Source organism: Protopterus annectens, chromosome 2.part2 (assembly GCF_019279795.1).
Source record: "Protopterus annectens isolate FY-2018-M chromosome 2.part2, PAN1.0, whole genome shotgun sequence".
Taxonomy (NCBI): Eukaryota; Metazoa; Chordata; order Ceratodontiformes; family Protopteridae; genus Protopterus; species Protopterus annectens.
In genome coordinates, this window is record NC_056730.1 from 524,398,593 (window position 1) to 524,421,921 (window position 23,329).

General features: G+C 45.4%; 1 protein-coding gene across 1 annotated transcript in view; it reads left to right on the plus strand.

Moving 5' to 3' along the window:
- The window catches only part of IDH3B (isocitrate dehydrogenase (NAD(+)) 3 non-catalytic subunit beta), a 687,127-nt gene that overhangs the window by 602,979 nt on the left and 60,819 nt on the right, over positions 1-23,329 (plus strand). The gene's annotated exons all lie outside the window — the stretch shown is intronic.

The following is a 23,329-nucleotide window of genomic DNA, read 5'->3' on the forward strand; positions in this document are numbered from 1 at the left end:
CTCTACAACAGAAGAAAGAAATTGTTGCAAAAAAGAGTAAAATCCAATGACTGTAGGTCAACCTCAGTAAGAAGCTGAGATCCCTCATAAAATCATCCAAAGCTAGTTAGGAAAACAAATTTGCCACTGACTCTAAAGACAACCACAAAGCATTCTATAGCTATGTCAAGAATCTAAATGGGAACACTCAGATCTGCTCTGAATTACAGCACAATGGCGCTAAATATACAGAACCAACTGATATTGCCAACATCCTAGCTGATAGGTTCAGTGCTAACTTTACCCCCCTCTCACCCCCAGAGGGCCCATCTCTATACTGGAATAATGTAAAGTTCCTATAATCACGGCTGCACAGGTAAATAAACACACTCTCCAAAGCCAGGAACACAGCATCCATGGGACCTTACAATATCCCAGGCTGCGTTCTACACGAACTACAGAATGAACTGGCACCCTACCTTAGTACCATGTTCAATCATTGCCTCACCTCAGGCTTTGTACCCACTGAATGGCGCACTGCGACGGTTATCCCACTCCACAAAGGGGGAGCCACGACGGACCCTGGGAACTACTGCCCCATTAGCCTGATGAGCCTGGTCTGCAAGGCCATGGAACGTATCATCGTGGAACTCATAAACAAAGACATTGGTAATCTCCAAACTCTGGACCCTACCCAGTTTGGATTTGTAAAAGGCAGATCATGTCTCCTAAACCTGATTGACTTCTTTGAAGCAGTCACCAAAGCCGTAGATGAGGGTAAAATGGTTCACACAGCTTATCTAGATCTCGCCAAGGCTTTCGACACCATCCCCCACTCTGGAATTATAGATAAGCGTACTAAACTATGTATAAATCCCTATGTCACAAGATGGGTTGCCAACTGGCTCACGGACAGAGCCCACACTGTGAAAGTAGCGGATTCCAAATCCGACATCAGACCAGTGACAAGTGGAGTACCACAGGGTTCAGTCCTGGGTCCTCTCCTGTTTGGTATCTACTTCTCTGAAGTGCAGGCCAACACAGAAGGTCTTTGATTAACAAAGTTTGCAGATGACTGCAAACTAGGAGCCATAATTGAAACTCCTAACGATGTGGACAAACTACAAAAGGGCCTCACTGAGACAGATACCTGGTGTCAAAGCCATGACCTGAAGCTCAATGCCAAAAAGTGTATTGTCATCCCCTTTGGTAAAAACTCTGTACCCATGAACTACCACATAGCTGGTAGTCTACTTAATGCCGAAAATGTGATGAGACCTTGGGACACAGGTGGACAGTAGTCTCTCCTTTGATAATCACATCGCCACAGTGGTCAGGAAAACTCATCTCATCACAAAAGGATTCTTATCCAGAAAAAAAGAGGTCATTGTTCCCCTCTACTCATCACTCATTAGACCCATTATAGAGTACAACGCCCCTTTTGGTATGTACCTCACAAGACATCTACAACAACTGGAAAGACCACAGAAATACCTCACAAAGAGGATTACTGGCCTCAAACAGATGCCGTATGCAGACCGTCTCAAAAAACGACAGCTTTACTCCATCGCGTATCGCCTACTCAGGTGCGATCTCTGCCTAACATACAAAGCTGTGTCAAACCCAGAGCTGTTGGACATGCTCCACTTAAAGAAATCCCAATCCCTCCGTACTACACGCTCTAGGGACCTAAACCTTGTCACCACAATAAACAGAACATGCTGGAGGGATAGATTCCTGTCCCAGAGACTTCCCATACTCTGGAACAGACTACCTATCTATGTCAAACAGAGCTCCTCATTAGCACTCTTCAAGAAAAATCTTGATGATTGGATGGGAAATTCACCCCGGGGATCACTTCTGTGGCTCTGCTCGACAGGGGCACAGGAAAATAAATTACTTGGGTGGCGAAAGCCAGGGTACATTTTTTGACTAGGGTTGTATGGGCCCTAGGGCCAATAGCCTAGTACCTACCTATGAACCTAATATTGTGTTACAGATTTTTTTGTAGCCATCTTAGAAAAAAGAGGTTGTGGATGGATGCATCCGTCAATTCAGGAAAGAAGCACTTGCGTAATCCAAGTTCCACTTAAAATACAGTGTTACAAGCTAGATTAATTGAATGCATCGGTTTGCTAAACTGCAAGTGCTCAATTCTTAGAAATATGTGCATGCAAGACACAATGATATGTGATTTTTTTTTATAATACAGTATTTGGTTAACTTTGCAGATATAGGTGTAGCTGCTTCTGGTTACAGGACTTGTTTCCTTATGGTAGTGTTATAGCCACACTTTATATTGCTTTTGCAGCAGGTCCATTACATTACAGTTTGTTGTCGATAGTCTTCATTTAGGTCAGTATTGAGTAGTCCTAAGTACTGGAACTTCAGTAGCTAAAGGCTTAAAGTCCAGTCGGACTTCCAGAGCTCAGAACCCTTACTCTTCCAGATGTAGTGGTTGTCCAGCCTCCAGAGAAATTCATATACTCCCTTTATAAATGTGTGCCTGTGCTGTCTTATATCTTTCTTGCTACATTGTGTCGCATATGCACCTTTTTGATTGCCTCACTAGAACAGTGATATTTGACCTGCTCTGGAGCTCAGTACAGGTAAGTATCCCTCTGGGAAAATGTTCTTATTTTCTAATTGCTGTTATTTTTTTTTTTTTTTTTTTTTTGAATGCTAGTATTTCTGTGTATCATCTAGGTAATCAGTCATACTGGCTGTGCACTAGGGTGTGTCAGGTTCCGTAAAAAGGCAGATGATCTCGTGGTCATCAGATTCCAGATAAGGATTAATGTACCCATTGAGTCTTTTGGCACTTAAGACATGGAGGACTGTAGCAGTTCTCAGGAATTACACATAGGAGTCTTAGAAGCTGGCAGTGTTTCTGCAAAACTAGTTAACCAAAACAGACTTAAGGCCTTTATTTGTTCCTCCATTGCATCCTTGAGGTTTTCTTCAGCCACAGACATAACCCTGTAGGAAGTTGCACATTAATTTCATGGCGTATAGGTAAATGGGTGAGGCGTCTACAGCATCTGATGTCTCATTGCTTTTCTAAAATGTAAGGCTCAATTAGGTGCCCTTTCAATCCTTGGGACATAAATCTCAAATTCCTAAAACCTCCAAGGAAGCCTTTTTGGAGACTGTCTTGCCATGCGAGACGGGTATGTCCCACTGAACTGATGGTCATAGTATGGCCGTTGGACCACATGCCCCTTTAGGGACATCTGTAATAAAGCCCACTTTGTGATTTTGGAAAGGGAAGATGATCTGCTTTCCATAATTGTAAGATAGGACATAACCTGGTTCTATTGTGGACATCCAGGACTCCCTTCCTCAGGCCTGGACCTCCAAGTCAGTTGTCACAGCCAAAAGACTCGGAAAATTAAACATATGTCACCCACCTTGGGTCCTTGCAGTTCCATGACTAAAAGACATCCAGTAGGTCCCTGTTTGTAATCACCATCCATCCCTGACTATTCCTGAAAAATGGATCTCTTTGACTCAAGGCCTCTTTTGGCCATTCCAGAGTATGTAGCCAAGTTCTGCTCTACCTTATCTGTTAGGGGGTCCACTCTGGGAAAACAAAGAGTGGGCTCTCTCTCCTCAGAAGAAATAGACTCCTCAGAAAGGGAGGGGGGGTATGATTCTTCTTCCCAAAGGTCTTCGCCATGGGTTACAGCGCAGGTACATATTATTCCATTTCCTATGCTTCAATCACAGAGGAAATCTAATTTGAAGACATTCTTTGCAGGACGAAAGATAATTTCAAATGGGAAACCAAAAGGCATCAGATACCTAGAAAGGATACTTACATTTTCTGTACCTGGAACGACTCAAACTTGTGGCAATTTTTCCAGTTGTATGAGCTCTTAAGGATGCTTTCCTGGTGGCTTCTGAGAAGCCAGATATCTAGTACATGCTCCAGAGAAATCTGAGAGGTTCTCTGTGGTCCAGGAATCCCAAATGTTTGCATGTAAAACCTTGTGGCTGATCCATCAGTGGTGTCTATTGATCCAGAGGAGAAGGTCCACTTTAGTTTCTGCTCCCAGTACTTTCCCAAATGACAAGGAAAGCAGAGCATTAGAGTAGTTTGAGAAGAAAGAATATGCAGCTGCCATTCTGGCCTTTAGGGCCATTAATTGTCAGACACATGTGACCAAGTACTCAATTGCAGTTCTGGAACAAATGAAGATTAACACTGAGAAAGGATGTGAGGACAGGGTTACAAGGACTCTTCAGTACTGTAGTTAGGTTGCAAAACACTCCATAGTATGTAGTTATAATGCTGTACATGCAACATCTAAGGTAGCAGCAGCTTACAGGGTCAGTTATAAGAACACATGCTTTGCTTAGGCTACAGCACCTGACAGAGGATGACAAGGTTACTTAATACAGTACATTGATAAGATGCTGCTGTTTGAAAAACCCACTAGTAAGGTCTTCAAGAAGAGGGAGGGAAGGGTCTAAACTATTCAGTCAGTAAAACTAGTGCCCAGGTATGATATAAACTACCCATCTAAGCATTCCCCTTACCATTGCAAGCACGAAAAAGGTAAACTAACAAAAATTACCAGTACAGGAAAAAATGTCAGGAGAACAGAATGGACAGCTGGGTGACTTCAGGGTCCTTTTACTAACGGGGAGCAGCCATGACTATACCAAATTTCTGCCCTTCACAGGCAGAATACTCCCTCAGAATTGCAGAAAAAGAGGTAAGTCATTGTCTAATAAAATGGGAGTTCTTCTCAAGGGACAGATAGGTCTTGCAAAAGCATAGCTTAGGGTTACAAACTACAGTTTATAAAGAAACCCAACGTGTGCAGTATTTCTGTTGTGCAAAAAGATTGTATGCTTTTAATCTTTCTCTTCTAATTCAGGAAGTCCTGCTGTTGGGAGTAATAGAGCTCCTACTAGGACATGACCAAAACAGAGGATTCTATTCAGGACTGTTCCTAGTGCCCAGAAAGGAAGAACCATGGAGGCCCATCTTAGACTTTTCAAGACAACACATATCCCAAGGTCCCAAAGTTCAGAATGCTGACATATCAAGCTGTTCTACAAAATTGGTTTCCTCAAGCACTGATAGTTATTGGGATATTAAGGATTAATGCCAACAGATACCCATCCACAAAGAACTACAGATGCTTCCTCGGGGTTGAGGTAATGTCCTCACGCTATCAGATTGCTGTCTTGCTCTGTGGATTGGCTGCTATCCTCATGGTTTTCTCAAAGTGCCTAGCATCAGTACCAGCTTACTGCAGAGAAAAAGGTATTCACATCAACCCCTATCTAATGACTACCTCGTACAGGACCTTTCTCTAGAAGAGGAGGTAGATAGGGCCCTGCATTTTACCATAAACTTTTTTCAGAGTCTCTAGTTCTCCTTCATCATTCCAAAATCTTTCCTCAACCTATTCAGGAGTGATAATCCTTGGAGCACTTTTGGATTTGAGCAGCTAGAGGGCCTACAGTGAATATAAAAAGTTTACACACCCCTGTTAAAATGCCAGGTTTTTATGATATAAAAAAATGAGACCACAATAAATAATTTCAAAACTTTTCCCACATGTAATGTGACCTATAACCTGTACAATTCAATTGAAAAACAAATCTGTTAGGGGAAAAAATATAAAAAATAAAAAAACATACAGTATGCTCGTTGCATAAGTGTGCACACCCTTAAACTAATACTTTGTTGTCTGTGCACACCCATAAACTAATACTTTATTGAAGCACCTTTTGATTTAATTACAGCATTCAGTCTTCTTGGGTAGGAGTCTATCAGCATGGCACATCTTGACTTTTCAATATTTGCCCACTCTTCCTTGCAAACATGCTCCAAATCTGTTAGTTTGCAAGGGTATCTATTGTACACAGCCCGCTTCAGGTCACCCCACAGATTTTTTATTGAATTTAGGTCTGGGCTCTGGCTGGGCCATTCCAGAACATTAATTTTCTTCTGGTGAAGCCATTCTTTTGTTGATGTGGGTATATGCTTGAGGTCATTGTTGTGTTGAAAGGTGAAATTCCTCTTCATCTTCAGCTTTCTACCAGATGCCTGAAGGATTTGGGCCAAAAGTGACTGGTATTTGGAACTGTTCATAATTCCCTCCACCTTGACTAAAGCCCCAGTTCTAGCTGAAGAAAAGCAACCCAAAGCATGATACTGCCACCACCATTCTTCACCGTGGGGATGGTGTTCTTTAGGTGATGTGAAGTGTTGTTTTTGCGCCAAATGTACCTTTTGGAATTGGGGCCAAAAAGTTCAACCTTGGCCTCATCAGACTATAACGTATTTTCCCACATGCTTTTGGGAGACTTGATGTATTGTTTTGCAAATTTTAGCTGGGCCTGGATGTTTTTCTGTGTAAGAAAAGGCTTCTTTCTGTCTTGCAAGCCTACCCCATAGTCCAGACATATGGAGAATACGGGAGATTATTGTCACATGTAGTACACAACCAGTACTTGCCAGAAATTCCTACAGCTCCTTCAGTGTTGCTGTAGATGTTCTTCATGTTTCACTGCTGCAGTCATTACATTTGAGTAATCTGCTGGCAGGTTGCCCTCAGTCGGCCTGAATTCCAAAGTCTTGGGTCCTGTGTCTGTTGCTGTCTCCTCTTCCATGACATCAGGTTGTCAGGGGTATAAAACAAGCAGCTGATGCCATTTTCTTCAGTCTTTCTTGCCGCGCGGTGCCCGAAGCAGAAGCATTTCGCAAGTGCCGGTCGGCCGACTCCTGAAATATTCGAGTTTGAGTTTCAGAACTGAAGTCTTCACTAAAGCTAAGTACTCCGTTGGGGAAACTTTTTTCTTGCTCCATTCTGATGTCAGAAAAATTTAATAATTGTATTACTTGTGGGAAGCAAATACCTCATAAGGATTTCCATTTATACTGTATTCCTTGCCTAGGCCCTGATCACAACGTGCCTGGCTGTCGGTTTTGTGCTAGATTTAACCAATGCACTATTAAGAGTCAGTATAGTTTTGCTTCAAAGTATTTTGGAAACAGATTTAACTACCCAGAAATGTCGTTGGATAGCAATCTGACTACCGGAGTACATAAAAAAACAAAAGAAAAGGACAGAGAGAGACAGTCGAGGTCCAAAACCGATGACGAAGCTTCTCCTAAGCCAGTCGCCGGTACTCAGTGAGGCGCTTTCGCAGCCCCTGATACCCACTACTTTCGAGTTGCAGGCCCCTACTGACACCCAGGGGGAGTCCGGCATGCCGCGAGATACTCAAAGTATTGGACCCACAAATGTATCTACCTCGGATGGGTCTGGAGCCGCTGAGCAGGCACTAGCTTCTGAGGGTGTATTCAGGCCACAACATTTTTATATCAAACCGACGACAGCTGCAAAACCAAAGACAAAAGCAGCTTCTAAAACTAAAAAAACGATGCCTGAGCCACATGCACAGGCCTCTATGCCTAAAAAACATATGATCAAAATGGCTGAAGACCTTATTACCTTGATTAGGGGTTCCCATTCCCCTCCAGATAAGAGGCCTAGGCAAGACACTGATTATGAATCTTCAGATCAGGTTTCTATTTCTTCTGATCAGGAATTATCTAATGTTAAGTTGTCTATCTCGCCTTCATTCTTGCTGATTGGGTTCGGAGCCGATCCTTGGCTCCGACTCGGCCTTCTTCAAAAGCTCGAGAGCTGTTTACTGGCTCGAGGCTACCCCATATCCCATGATGCCTGGCACTAGCTACCCAGATCTCGTTTGCCACTTCAGACTGAGAGGTTGTCTTACTGGCTCAGGCTCGTATACTTTATTGTATTTTTTCTAATTTTACTACAACTTTTTCTTGTTAGTGTACCTAATTACTTAGTTGTAATATTCCCCAAGCTAGATTCCCTAGATAGCTTTTATCCCTCTTGTTTTTTTCTTGAAAACTCGTTTTAATTAGAGAGTTCCCCCCCCCCTCCCCCCCTTCCTTTAGTAGTAGCCGTTTAAGTTAGAGGCCAAGCCTTTTTTGGTCTTTCTCTAATAAAAAAAAAAATATATATATATATATATATATATATATATATATATATATATATATGTATAGTATAGATTGTTTTTAGGTAGTCTCAGTAGTAGTAGACTTGCTTAGTATTTTAGTGTGTGTTAGCTGTATAGTTTAGTTTGTTATACCTGCTAACTTGTTTTTTGCTTGTGTGTGTGTCCGTGTTTTCTCCTTGGTGTGTGTGTGTGATAACATGTCCAAGGATACTAAAGTGTCCGGATTCAAGAAGTGTGACTCATGCTGTCAGAAGATGTCTCTGACAGATGGTCACACTTCTTGTGTCTACTGTCTGGGCGCGGTGCACCTGGAGGACTCTTGTTTGGTCTGTCATGCTTTCAGCCCAAGGGTCCTGCAGGAGCACAAAAATAAGTTAATCCTTTGGGGTTTGCTTAAGCCACAGGATTCACCGGCTAAGACTCAGCTTGTGAAATCCTCCAAGCCATCCAAGTCTTCGGCTCCAAGTACTGAGCTGTCGTTGGGTGAAACTCCACCATCCGCCTCGGCTCCGGCCGGAGCCGATGTGCCTCTGTCACAGTCGGCTCCAACACGAACCTCGGAGCCATCCGTGAGACGAAAAAGATCTAGGTCTCCCTCCTTGGAGTCGATACGCTCGACTCCATGGTCATCTCTGCTCCAATCGGAGCACAGTCATAAGTCCTCCCACTCCTCTCGGTCCTCCAGACTTTCAGATCATGATTTGGAGAGAGTGGTCAGCAGGTTGCTGAAATCGCAGGCCCTAGCAAAAATGTTGTCCAGCCCCCCCTCATTAGGTGTCAGCTCCGTCCACTTCTGCAAATATTCCTCCTCCGACTCCTTCCTTGAGTTCTGAGCCGGAGTTCGTTGGGGTTCGTGTCGTGGAACCGTCGGCTCCAATACCTTCTCCTTCGGTTCCGTTGTCGGCTCCGATCCCATCCTTGGTTCCGTCATTGGAGGGATCTGGGCACCGGGACTCCCTCGTCGGCTCCAAGGGGGCGAGTGGCATCGGACCCTTGTCCGACCTCGCTCTCCCTCTTGGAGCTTCGGTGCAGGTGAGCTCTGCTCCTACATCGGCTTCGGAGCCATCCCACTCGGTGCGGAGAGGAATTCCGATTTCTTCAGAACCGGAGTCTTCTCTGCGTCCAGGCAGGGACACCTTCGAGGTCATGAGGAGTGTACTGGCTCCTGAGCCAGTCCCACAATCAACCCCATCGGCTCCTCCACCTATGGTGCCTGCGTCTGTCTCTGCCCCTCCTCCTGACCCCAAGCATGGGGAACCAGCGCTCCAGGGCACCCCTTTGGGTGTTTCTTCCTCTTCCAAGGCCACCCCGGGTCACTCAGAGGAGCCACCTCATAAGAGGAAGTGTAAGAGGAAGCACGTTGACTCCCCTGAGTCTCTCACATCAAATACTGACTTAGAGGATTCGGAAGGGTCCCCGAGATCCCCCTCTGAAGATGTCTCCTTTTCAGACATCCTTGAAATCCTTAAGCAGAGGGGGAACTGGAATACCCTAGCCCCTTCCGAGTATGAGTCGGTATTTCTGGACGCGTTTGGTTCCCGACCCTCCACCTCCTGGGTGTCTCCGCCTTTCGACCCACTTATGTCTGTGGTGGCTCGGAAGGCGTGGTCAGCTCCAGACACAGTGGAACTAACCCCCAGGAGACCTGCTAAATTTATAACTGCACCTCAGGACAAACATTTTTTATCTAAGGGCGTACCTGTTGATGCCATGGTGGTAGCAGCAGCCACAAAGAAGGAGTTGGCAGAAACTTCATCTGTCCATCCTCCTAACAAGGAGTCTAGGACTATGGACAGATATGGGAAGCGAATGTTTGCTTCAGCGACCTTCTCTATGAAGTCTCTGAATTATTTGTGCCGTTTCACCCACCTTCAGAGGGATCTCCTTAAAGAGCTTGGAGATACCCTCCAAGATCCATCAGCTGTGGGGGCTCAAGCTAAGGTGGCCTCCCAGCTGGCGACTCTGAATTCAGTTAACTTCTCCATGAGGCTCATTTTTTATGCAGCCGATGGTGTGAGTAGAGCCGCAGGCACAGGCGTCGCCCTTAGGAGGCATGCATAGATGCGGCTGTGTAATTTTACGGAACCCTTCAGAGCGTCTTTCACCAATACCCCCTTTGATGGCTCCGCTCTCTTTGGACCACATAGAAGGACACACTAACCAGGTGTGAACAGGAAGGCAAGACTCTCTCTGCCGTGGGAGTCCGTTTTTCCACTCCTTCCAGACCATACCCCAAGGGTCAGAAGAGTGGAAAAATGTGGTTCCGTAAATCCCAGGGAGCCTTGCCTGACACATGTGGTGAGTTCCCCTCCAGGGGCAGAGGAGGGAACAATAGGGGGGTCCGCAGAACCAGGGCAGCAGAGAATCCTTCTCTGAAAAGCCCTTTCAGCATCCCTGAAGGGTTGTCTGGCTGCCCGCCTCTGGAGGCAGTCAGGGAAGACTTTCGCTGTACCCCAAAGCCTGGCAGAATCTAACTCAAGACAAGTGGGTACAGTCAATTATATCCGGAGGTTACAGAATTCCCTTTGCTCATCCCCCGTTATCGTCAAACAAGTCCCTTCCAGATGTTCCACCCAATCTAAGGGACCAAGCAGCCAAAGAAATTTCAAAGCTGCTACACAAAAGGGTCATCCAGGAAGTCCCAGCAGACCAGATCGGATCCGGAACTTACTCAAGGTTCTTTTTAGTACCAAAAAAGACAGGGGACTGGAGACCCATTCTGGATCTCAGCAGACTAAACAGGTCTGTACAAAGAACAAAGTTTCGGATGGTCACGCTACAGTCCATTCTACCCTTCCTGGGTCAGGACAATTGGATGTGCTCTCTAGATCTTCAGGATGCGTACTACCACATCAAAATGCACAGGCGCTCCAGAAGATTCCTTCGCTTCTGGCTGGGAGCCAGTCATTATCAGTTCAGAGCTCTGCCCTTCGGTCTCACCACAGCCCCCAGGATGTTCACCAAATGCATGGCAGTGGTTATGGCTCACCTGAGACATCAGGGATTCCAGGTGTTTCCATATCTAGACGACTGGCTCCTCACTGCTTCCTCCAGGCATCACCTCCTGCAAGCCAGGGACTACACTATCAAAACTTGCTCCAGGCTAGGTATCACAATAAATTTAGAAAAATCTGCATTGTTGCTCTGTCAGCATATCACTTATATAGGCGCAAATCTAAATACCAGGAACATGTTTGCGAACCTTCCACCAGACAGGGTTTCACTAATTCGCCAACAAGTACAGATTTTATTAACATGCAAAATGATTCAAGTCAGGTTCATCCTCCAAACACTGGGTTCCATGGCATCAGCAATTCTTCTTGTCCCCCTGGCCTGCTTTCACATGAGAATCCTCCAGTGGCTTCTATTCACACAGTGGTCCTTCCAACAGCTTCCCATGTCTCACAAGATTATGATCATAGAAGCATGCAAGAAGCACCTCGCTTGGTGGATGGTCTTCCTATCAGTGGCCTGGGGCAGACCATTTGTGCCATCCCCTCCAGTCGCCACAGTGACCACGGATGCCTCCCTGATAGGGGGGGGGGGCATTATCAGGGCAGGACAGTCCAAGGCACCTGGCAACCTCACGAGTACAATTTGCATATAAATATCTTGGAGATGAGAGCCGTGCTTTTAGCGTTTCAAGTCCTTCAGGACTCTCTCCCTCCTGGGACCATTGCAATCCAAACAGACAATATGTCAGTGGTGTGGTACATCAACAAGCAGGGCGGAACCAGATCCTATCCTCTATGTCGAGAAGCACTCAGACTCTGGCAGTGGGCGATCTATTCCCAACATTTTCTGATTGCAATGCACATCCCTGGGAGCTCCAACGTCATCGCAGACAGGCTCAGCAGAGCAATTCTCATGCCTCACGAGTGGTCTCTGAATCAAGTAATTGCGGAACAAATCTTTTGCAAATGGGGTCAGCCTTGCTGTGACCTGTTCGCCACACCTTTCAACAGCAAGTGCAGCAATTTCTTCTCCCTTCTTCCACTTCCTGGCCACTCCCCCAGAGACGCTCTAGTCCACGATTGGCCTCAGGGACTTCTTTATATGTTTCCTCCATTTCCCCTAATACCCAAACTCATACAGAGAGCAACTGCATTGGGTTGCAAAATGATCCTCATTGCCCCTTACTGGACTCGACAGATATGGTTCCCATTCCTACATCATTATCTTCTTGAGCAGCCTTGGATTCTGGATCCTATTCCAGATCTACTGATTCATCAGTCGGGCAGACTGCATCGATCCCGTCAAACACTCCAGCTCACAGCTTGGTTGCTCCACTTCCAACCTTAGCCAGGCTTCCTAATATTTCCTCCTCTGTGCGGGAAATTATTATCTCATCGCACAAATCCACAACTAGGAAAACTTAACGCTAGCAAGTGGAAACGTTTTTCTTGCTGGGCAGAGGCTAAGAATATAGATCCCTTTTTAGCCCCTGTCCATGAGATTCTGGAATATTTAGCGGAACTCTCTCATTCGGGTTCCGCTTCTGCTACAATCAGGGTTCAGTTAGCTGCCATTTTGAATTTTCACATTGGGTTGTCTTCTAATAACATCATGTCTCATAAGCTGTGTAAAGCCTTCCTCAAAGGAACTACTCTGCTTAGGCCCCCAGTGAGGGATCCCCCACCTCCGCGGGATCTAAACGTGGTGCTAGCTTCCCTAATCTTGCCACCTTTTGAACCTGCAGCATCTTGCTCCATTAAGTTTTTATCCTGGAAGACTCTCTTTCTGGTAGCCATTACTTCTGCCAGACGTGTTTCGGAGCTTCAGGCTCTATGTACTCGACCTTCTTATTTAGTTTTCCATAACGATAGGGTCTCTCTAAGGACCAATCCTTCCTTCCTTCCTAAGGTCTGTACACAAAATAATTTGAATCAGTCCATAGACCTTCCTGTGTTCTTTCCTAATCACACCAATAACGCACCAGTTGGATGTTCACAGACAGCTGTGTTTTTATTCACATAGGACAAAGGACATCAGGAAATCCGACCAACTCTTCATTTCCTATGCTGAGGGCAGCAGGGCCTTCCGGTCTCAAAGGTAACATTATCTAGGTGGTTGTCTCACATTATTTCATTCATTTACCAGCTGAGAAACGAAAACTTATCTACCAAACCTAAAGGCCACTCTACTAGGGCACTGGCTACCTCGGTGGCCTTCCAATCTAGGTTACCCATGGAATCTATCTGTGCAGCTGCTACGTGGGCTAACCCACATACCTTCATTTCTCATTACAAATTAGACATTGCTTCCAGGAACAGGGCTAATTTTGGTTCCACTGTTCTGAAGAGTGTTCCATTGAGCCACCCAGGATAGTAGGTGTTAGGGACGCTGTCCCAACCAGCAAGAACGAAGGCGAGATAGACAACTTAACATAAAGAAGTTATGTACCTACCATAACGTTCCATGTTAGTTGTCTTCTTCTCACCTTCTTTCTTGCATCCCACCCTCCATCCCTCTATCCTAGTGGATCGAGAGGAGCTCCCTTATTCAGATTTCATTGGCTGAACCTTCTCTGGTTGTCCTTTCTGCTTAGATAGCCTCATAGTTAGGTCCAAGGGGCTACTAGGGCAGAATTCTTCCTTAGTTATGTCTGGAATAGCTTTTTCAAGCGAGAGCTGGGTAGCTAGCACCAGGCATCATAGGATATGGGGTAGCCTCGAGCCAGTAAACAGCTCTCGAGCTTTTGAAGATGGCCGAGTCGGAGCCGAGGATCGGCTCCAAACCCAACCAGCAAGAAAAAAGGCGTTATGGTAGGTACATAGCTTCTTTTTCCTCCCTATGAGGATTCTGATGCAGAGGAGTCTATACCATCTGCATCACCTCCTAAGGATTATTTATTTGGAGAAACCTTGCATACTTTGAGGGAGCATTTTCACTGGGAGAGTCAAGATTTTCTCAGAATCAAAAAATAGGCTCAGGGATTTCCTTCTCGCTCAGCACAGGCCTTTAGCCATGCCCCCCTGTTTTAGACATTGTGGATGATGTGTTTTCGGAGTCGAGCTTGACCCCTGACTCCTTACCTCTGGCTTCCAGCAAGCCTGACAGATATTACAGGGTCCCTGACTCACACAAATTTTTATTTAGAAACCCTGCTGCTGATCCTGAAACTTTTTCACAGGGTCCAAAGGGAGTTAAGGCCTCAACAGCAAAAAAAAAATCCTACGCCCTCTGACAGAGATTCAAGGGCACTGGATAGATGGGGGAAAAAGGTTTATACATCTGCAACCTTGGCAATTAGGGCCTTAAACTGCCAGTTTCATATGCTCAAGTTCAACAACATGTTATGAGATTGCTGAAACAGAAAAGGATGTTGATTTCTGAATGTGCAGAAAATAAAGAATTGCAGGAATTATTGCATGCAACTGAACAGGTTGGAAAGCATACTTTGCAATGTGGTTTTGATTCTTTAGAGGCCTTCTGCAGGGCCGCAGTTACTGGATCTGTGATTAGGAGGCATGCCTGGCTAAAGGAACAAAATTTGCCTGATCATGTTGAAGCTAAATTACTAGATGCACCTTTACAGCATGATACTCTGGTATTAAGGCAGAAGAGGTTTTAAAGAAAATGGAAGACAAAGCTAAGTCTATGCAAACTGTAAAAGACTTCTTACAAGTGCAGCCACCAAGATTCAGTAGACACTGGCCTACAAAAAAATTGGTCCTTTCCTGTGTCAGACAGAGCTCAAAGGGGCAAATCCAGGCGCCCTAAGGGTTCCAGATGCCAAGCACAAGATTCATACAGGTCAAAGCAATGGGGCACTTCTACCTCCAAATCTGGAGGAGATAACGCGCAAACCTACAGAAAACAGTCCCAATGACTTCCCTCTGCCTTCACCAAGCACTTATCTTTTGGCAGCACCCTTAGGGGGAAAATTAGCACTTTTTGCTCAAAATTGGCAGTTAATAACCCAGGACAAGTGGGTGCTAAACATAGTATCACAGGGATACAGATTCCATTTCCATACTCTGCCCGTGGCAAACAGTTGGCCAGATCTGCCAAAAAATCAATGGGCAGAGGCACAGAAACAGGTTACATCCCTCATGGATATGGGGGCCATTCAGCCAGTACCAGAACAGGAAAAAGGACAAGGGTTTTACTCAAGACTGTTCTTGGTACCCAGAAAGGACAAGGCCTGGTGGCCAATACTGGATTTATCAATTTTGAACACATATCTGGACATTCCAAAATTCAAAATGCTGACTTTGCAGCAGCTTCTGCCCATGCTGCGCAAGAATGCTTGGCTGGTGACATTAGACCTAAAAGAGGCATACCTGCATGTCCCAGTAAGGCAATTGTGCAGAAGATACCTCAGATTCAAGGCTGGCTAAATGCATTGCCAATTCTCTGCACTGCCCTTTGGCTTATCTACTGCGCCCAGGGTCTTTACAAAGTGCCTGGCACCAGTAATTGCATTTTGCAGACAAAGAACTATTAAAATATATCCTTACTTGGATGACTGCCTCATTCAAGCAGAGAACAAGGACATTCTTCTTCAACACCTGGCATTTGTGAAAAGGCTTCTAACATGCCTAGGGTACACAATAAATGAAAAGAAATCACAACTGGTACCCTCTCAAAAGGTAACATTCTTGGGTGCAAGTTTGAATACAAATGCCCAGATGGCTTACCTCACGCCAAACAAGCAAAGGCAACTGACTACTTACTTCAAACTGATGACAACAAAAACCCAGTTATCTGCAAGACAAATTCTGCAGGCTTTGGGCTTCATGGCATCCTGCATCCTACTGATTCCATATGCAAGACTGCATATGAGGAAACTTCAATGGTACCTAAAAAGTTTATGGAGTCAACATTGTCACAGTCTGGAAACAATGATTCCTCTCATTCCCTGCCTACAGCAGGAGTTTCTATGGTGGGCAAAGGCATGTCACCAAAACATGGGACGGGCCTTCACTCTACCCCCTGCCAGCCAAACCCTAACAACAGACACATCAGATTATGCCTGGGGGGCCCACATGGCAGGAAGATGCATTCAGGGCATATGGACCCCAAAACAAATTATTCTACATATCAACCAGAAAGAGATGCTAGCTGTTCAAAATGTTCTGACAGCCTTCAAGGACTTAGTTCATCCAGGAAACTACTGATAAAGACAGTCATGTGGTATATAAACAAGCAGGGGGACATGCACTCATACCCCCTTTGCAGATTAGCCATGGCACTGTGGGACACAGCTTTGACTTACCAAATAACCAAATACATCTTCAAGCTCAATTCCTGCCAGGAAAGCAAAATACTCTGGCAGACGATTTAAGCAGAAACCTTATGGATCCTCACGAGTGGAAACTAGATCCACAAGTCTTCAGCATAACAAAGAAATGGGGGAGCCCAGACATAGATCTTTTTGCCTCCCCTCAAAATTATCAATTGAAAAGATTCTGCACAAGGACTTATCACAGACAAGCATGGAAAAGCGGACACCCTATCCTTCAGTTAGAAAAACCTATCAGTTTACGCCTTTCCTGCACTGCCTCTTCTTCCCAAGGTCCTCCTAAAAGTCAGACAGGAGAAACCAAAGATGATACTAATTGCCCCAGACTGGCCCCGCCAATACTGGTACCCAGTCCTAAGGAACTTGTCGCAATACCCAGTTTGGACCTTACCTCAAAGACCTCAACTACTGTCCCAGCAAAACAATCAGATCCTGCACAATCAACTCCAGACACTGAATCTGGCAGCATGGCTGATCATGTAGTTATACAAACAACACCTCTCAGTAAAGCTGTGATGGATGTCATTTTGGAAGCCAGAAGGCCTAGTACTAGAAAATCTGATGCTGATAAATGGAAGAGATTCTGTGCTTGGAATCAAACATAAGGAACTGATACAGCAGAACCAAATATTCCTCAGATATTACAATACTTGACTGAGATGCTTGACAAAGGCCTGTCTTTCTCATCAATTAAAATCCATGCCTTTGCCATTTTGGTTCATTACAATACAGAGCCACCAATCTTTTCTCATCCATTACTAAAGCAATATCTTAGAGGAGCCAGAAATTTAAGGCCTCCTAGAAGATCACCAATACCTGCATGGGACCTCAATTATGTGTTGGAAAAGCTCACCCTGCCTATATGAACCAGCTGCTACTGCTGATATAAAATTCTTATCATGGAAAACAGCTCTGCTACTAGCAATTACTTCAGCAAGAAGAGTCTCAGAGCTAGAGGCCCTCATGGCTGTGGAGCCTTTTATCATATTTTACCCAGACAGGGTGTCTGAGGACAAATCCAACATTTATGCCTAAGGTGGTTTCTAGTGTGGCTCTTAACCAAACTATTCATCTGCCAACCCTTTATCCAAATCTGCAGAACAAGGGGGAGAGAATTATGCATTCCTTGGATCTACACAGACAGCTAAGATTCTACTTGAGCAAGACTAAAGCTCTAAGAAAAACTGAGCAATTACTAGTGATATATGCTGCAGGATCAGAAGGAATGGCTATTTCAAAGCAAACTACTTCAAAGTGGATAAGCCACTGCATTCATTTCTGCTACTTACAGCATGCTAAACCTGTGCCCAAGGGCATTAGGTCTCATTCCACCAGAGCTGCAGCTACTTCAGCAGCCTTTCTCAGAGGAGTACCAACCAAAGACATTCTAGTGGCTGCTATGTGGAGTTTTGTTCACACCTTTTCAAAGCATTATCATTTGCCTCTCTACTCTAAGTCCAGGGCAGGCTTTGCCACTGCAGTTCTGCAGGGCCTTATAGCTGCACTTAATGCTGTTTAGCTCCAGCCACTCAACCATAGCTTTGGGATTCTACCCAAATGTAATGACTGCAACAGTGAAACACGGAGAACATAGTATAGTTGTGTACACTTACCATAAATGTAGATGTTCGAGTGTATTCACTGTTGCAGTCCAGGTTACCCACCCGCCATCCTCCTTTCATTCTGGAGTTTATCTTTCCTTCTTTATCTTCTACAACCTATGTGATGTATTTGCTTGTAGATGAAGGTAAAGTTTATATTGATGCATGTATATATATTTTTGCTACCTTTTTGGGGGCACCTGACATCTGGGGCAAGAAAAACGGCGTTGGCTGCTTGTTTTATACCCCTGACGACCTGACATCATGGAAGAGGAGACAGCAACCAACGCAGGACCCAAGACTTTGGAATTCAGGCGGACTGAGGGCAACCTGCCAGCAGATTACCCAAATGTAATGACTGCAACAGTGAATACACTCGAACATCTACTTTTGTGGTAAGTGTACACAACTGTACTGTCTCTTGGCAGCCTCCCTGACCAGTTTTCGTTTTGTCTTTTCATCAATTTTGAAGGGACGTCCATTTCTTTGCAACATCACTGTTGGCCCATATTTTCTCCACTTTTTGATGACTGTCTTCACTGTGTTCCATGGCATATCCAGTGCTGTGGAAAATTTTTTGTACCCTTCTCCTGACTGATACCTTTCAACAATGAGATCCCTTTGATGTTTTGTAATCTCTCTGCGAACCATTGCTTTTGCTGTAGCAGGCAACTGAGTAAATGTCAGGAAAATCCTACTAGAACAGCTGAACTTTATTTGGGGTTAATCAGAGTTTCTTTAATTGATGGCAGGTGTGTATCCAAGAAAACCAAATGCTGTAATTAAATCAAAAGGTGCTTCAACAAAGTATTAGTTTAAGGGTGTGCACACTTATGCAACCAGTGTATTGCACATTTTTTATATCGTTTTCCCCTAACAGATTTGTTTGTTTTCAATTGAATTGTACAGGTTATAGGTCACATTAAAGGTGGGAAAAGTTTTGAAATGATTTATTGTGGTCTCATTTTTTATATCACAAAAACCTGGCATTTTAACAGGGGTGTGTAAACTTTTTCTATCCACTGTATATTCACTCGAGAAAAAATAGAATATCTGGCATGGTATTTCCACTTGGTACAGGAAAAGAGTGTATTGAACAAGCTTCCTATTCACATTAAGCAGAACCCTATCCTGGCCCTGTTCAAATGCAGTTTGGATCAATGGATCAGAAATCACAAATTCACACCTGTTGTAGTGCCCATGTCCCTTATGGACAGGGGCAGTCTGTAAAATGCTCAATACACCATGCCATCCTCTTCTCCTAGGGGTGATGTTTTGGCTAAAACAGGGTTATATTAGGCTTGTAATGGCTTTTAAGCTGTTCTCGTAATCTCCTATGAACCTGTAGTAGAGAACACCTTAAGACACTGGGGGTTCTTGGCTACTATACTAAGGGTACTCATGGCCAGGATGCACATGAGGAAGGTCTAGTTGTACTTAACATCCATTAAGAGTCAGCACTCTTACTGCATAGAAGAGAGGACTCCTATCATACCCTTCATCCCCAAGGAGCTTGAATGGTGTTCCATCTAGGTCAAACAGAATGAAGGGGTCACTTTCACAGTCAGACTCTAGCCCAGAGGTGCTTCAGATCTAGCTTGGAAGCTTATTCAGGGAGCCTCAAAGTTCAAGGGCTTTGGGGTGAATTGCAGAGAGACAGACACACACGAGAAAGACATGATAGCTGTGGTATTAACACTCAAGACTTTCAAACCAATCTGGAAAAAAATAGGTGTTGACAGACAACACTACAGTAATGTGCATCAACAAGAAAGAGGAAATTCATTTGTACCCTTTGTGCAGGTAGGCCATGACTGCTTGGATGATGGTCCTGAAGTCACGAGTGACCCTAAGGCAGTTTACATCCCATTACAGCTGAATTCAGTGGCAGAGCATTTATGAAGATCAAAAGTAGATCCACATGAGTGGATGTTACATAGAGATATTTTCCACCTGTTTGTACACTGGTGGATTCCAGAGATAAAACAAAAGCAAAATCCAGCTGTCTGGTGGAAGATATTCACTTCCAAATTAAATTAATTAACAAACCAAACAAAGTAAAAAGTACGCAGAGCACAACTGTAATATCAGAAGCTTTAATACAAAACAATAAAATCTATAAATATTATGATTAATGGACTAGCAGTTTCCCACCTTGTATAGCACTTCTTGAGATCCTTAAAATATACTACCAGCAAATTCATTCATGTAAAACAAAACAGCCAGTAAAACTTTTGATACACTATCACGTGGCAGATAGTACGTTATCAAATAGGAAACAAAAATGGATACAAAGTAGCTCACCTATCTTGGAAGAGGGCATCATTTAAGGTATGATTTCAAGAGTAAATAAAACTAAACAATCAATAAAACTTAAAGTACCATCACATAGCAGATAAAACATCATCATATAAGGAAGAAGATGAATACAAAAAAGCTCACTTGTATATCTAAAAAAAGGCCATGATGGTTTCAAAGGTACGGTTTTGTTTAAACCATAGCTTTGAATGCCTGTAATAAAATAATCTACCTAACTTCATTCTCTTCATTACAAGTTTGCAGAACTAGAAAAACAAAAAAATGAGAAGAACCACAGTTTGTGGTATGTTTCGCTAGAGCATTCGTAACAGATGATCTGAAGTAGGCAGACTTCATTCGTCTGCAACCTGTGGGGGGAGCCGGCAATTCAAAAGCTTAGGCTCCGAGCTCCTAGCTCCTCCCTCTTACCCATAACCCCTTGCCAAGCCCTGACTGACCTCAGATTTCGTTTGCCGCTTTTCAAGAAGCAACGGAATTCTAGAGCTCCTGGCGTGGTTTGAGATAAGTGTAGTTTTTCTGACAGAAAAATTTTTCAAATTCTCTATTTTTGTTATTAATATAGTTAGAGTTGTGTGTGGTTAAGGCTTTCCTCCCTCTTTAGTTAATTTTTCTCGGGTTTTCGTAGTTGTTTGTGTGTGTGTGTGTGTTTAGGCCTTAGGTGTAATGTCTGAAGCCCCTAAGGCTGTTTTTGAATACGAGTGTGGCCATAAGCTGTCCCCAGCAGATGGCCACACTCGAGCGTTCATGCTTGGGGTTGAACACCTGTCTTCTGGTTGTACCATTTGTGCAGGGTTCAACCTCGGCTTTAAGGAACGGAGGTCGAAGCTGGTGCTGGCGGGTCTTTTACCCCAGATACTGCTTCGGCCTCTGCCCTCCAGTCAGCAACCTGTTGCTGTGAGTTCTCCCTCCGGCTGGGACTCAACCTCCCTTAAAGTTGCCGGAGGGGAAGGATTCTTCTAGGGAGAGACAGAAGGAGAGGCACAGGGAGAAGCACCACAAGAGGAGAGCCGAAGCTTCCAGTTCGGCTCCTCCATCTAAGCGGGCTTCCCCTGTGCCTTCTAGCTTTCCTCCTCCTCGGCTCCACTCCCCTCGGTTCTCTCCTGGACCCGAGGAGGAGGAGGCTAGCCCTTCCAGGAGGTCACCGAGACGGCTCTCTAGGTCCGCTTCGGTGGCCTCCTCTAGATCGACCTTTTCTATGAGGCGCAAGTGCAAGAGGAGGCACATGGACTCCCCTGAGTCCGTCACTGAAGACACGGACTTGGATGAAGGGGAAGGCTCCCCTAGGTCACCCCCTGAGGACGTCTCATTTGGAGACATCATGGAGATGTTAAGGATCGGGGGGGGTGGTCTGCCCCCAAGGCTTCTTCGGACGAGTCTGTGTTCTTGGAGGCATTCGAGGCGGGCCCTTCTACCTCTTGGGTGTCCCCTCCTGCTGACCCCCTGGTAGATCTTATATCTATCAGGGCGTGGAAGGATCCGGACACCATTGAGCCTATCCCTAAGCGCCCGGACTGCATTCTTTCTCCTCCATCAGACCGCACCCACTGGAGTAAGGGTCCCCCAGTAGATGCCATGATGATGGCTGCAGCCACGAAGAGGGAATTGGCCCAGGAGAGTCCCTCCGTCCATCCTCCGGCAAGGAGTCCCGTTCGATGGATCGCATTGGGAAGCGAGTTTTAGTTCAGCGACCTTCTCCTTGTGCGCGCTGACCTACACGGTACATGTCATTAGGATGCAGCGAGATCTGATTAAAGAATACGCTGCATCTCCCCCAGAGTCCATCTCGAGTGAGGATAAACAGGTTTACTCCACCCGAATGGCCACTCTCAGATCTGTATCCAATACATCTATGCGGCTGCTGTCTCATGCTACTGAGGGAGCTAGAGCCAGCGGAGCAGGCCTTGTCATGAGGCGACAGGCCTGGCTCCGCCATTGTGATTTTGCTGAGCCCTTCAAGGCGACCTTCGCGAATGCCCCTTTCGATGGTTCTGCCTTGTTTGGCAAGACTGTTCGCGAGACATTAGTCCAGAGCGAAAAGGACGGGAAGACGCTGTCTGCCGGAGTCCGCTTCTCAGCTCCCCAGAGGTCCTTCTCTAAGAACCAAAAGGGACAGAAGAAGATGTGGTTCCGGAAGTCGCAGCAGTCCCAACCTGCTCCGGATAACCAGTCCTTCCGTGGCAGAGGAGGACGGGGAGGTCGTCGTGCCAGAGGCAGGGGGGCTCCTGGCAATTTTGGGTCCAGAGAACCCTTCTCTGAGAGACCCACACAGCAGCCCTGAAGGGTTGCCCGGCTGTCCGTCTCTGGAGGCAGTCGGGGCTTTTCGATGCACCTGACTTCTTGGGAGTCCATAACAACAGACAGTTGGGTGCTTCGACTTATATCCAGAGGATATTCAATACCCCTTATCAAGATTCCCAAATCTCGCAGCCTCCCAGATGTTCCACCCGACCAAAGGGAGGCAGCAGCTATCGAAATCGAGCAGCTGCTAGGAAAAGAGCCATCCAGCGTCCCCAGATCAAGCCGGATTAGGGTTTTACTCCAGGTTCTTTTGGTGCCAAAGAAGACGGGGTCTTAAGACCAATTTTAGACCTTTCCCTGTTGAACCTGTCAGTAACCAAGCAAAAGTTCCGGATGGTCACCCTGCAATCTATACTCCCCCTTTTGAGGAGAACGACTGGATGTGTTCCATAGACCTCAAGGATGCGTACTACCACATTCGGATGGACAGACGATCCAGGAGGTTTCTTCGCTTTCGGCTGGGAGCCAGTCATTATCAGTTCAGGGTCCTCCCCTTTGGTCTCACCTCAGCGCCCAGGGTGTTTACCAAGGTGTTAGCGGTGGTAGCGGCCCACCTGAGGCTCCAGGGATTACAGGTCTTTCCGTACCTGGACGACTGGCTCCTGACGGCATCATCAAGGCATCTTCTGTGCTCAGCCAGGGATTACTTCCTTCAACTAGCACCAAGGCTGGGCATCACGATCAACTGGGAGAAATCTTTTCTGAATCCAACTCAAATTATAGATTTCATAGGAGGAAGACTAGACACCAGATCAATGCGAGCCTTCCTCACCCCAGACCGTATCGTCAGCCTGAGGTGTCATGTGACAGCAATCCTTCAACCATCTCCAACTGCAGCTTCGGGTCCTGAGGGCCCTAGGTT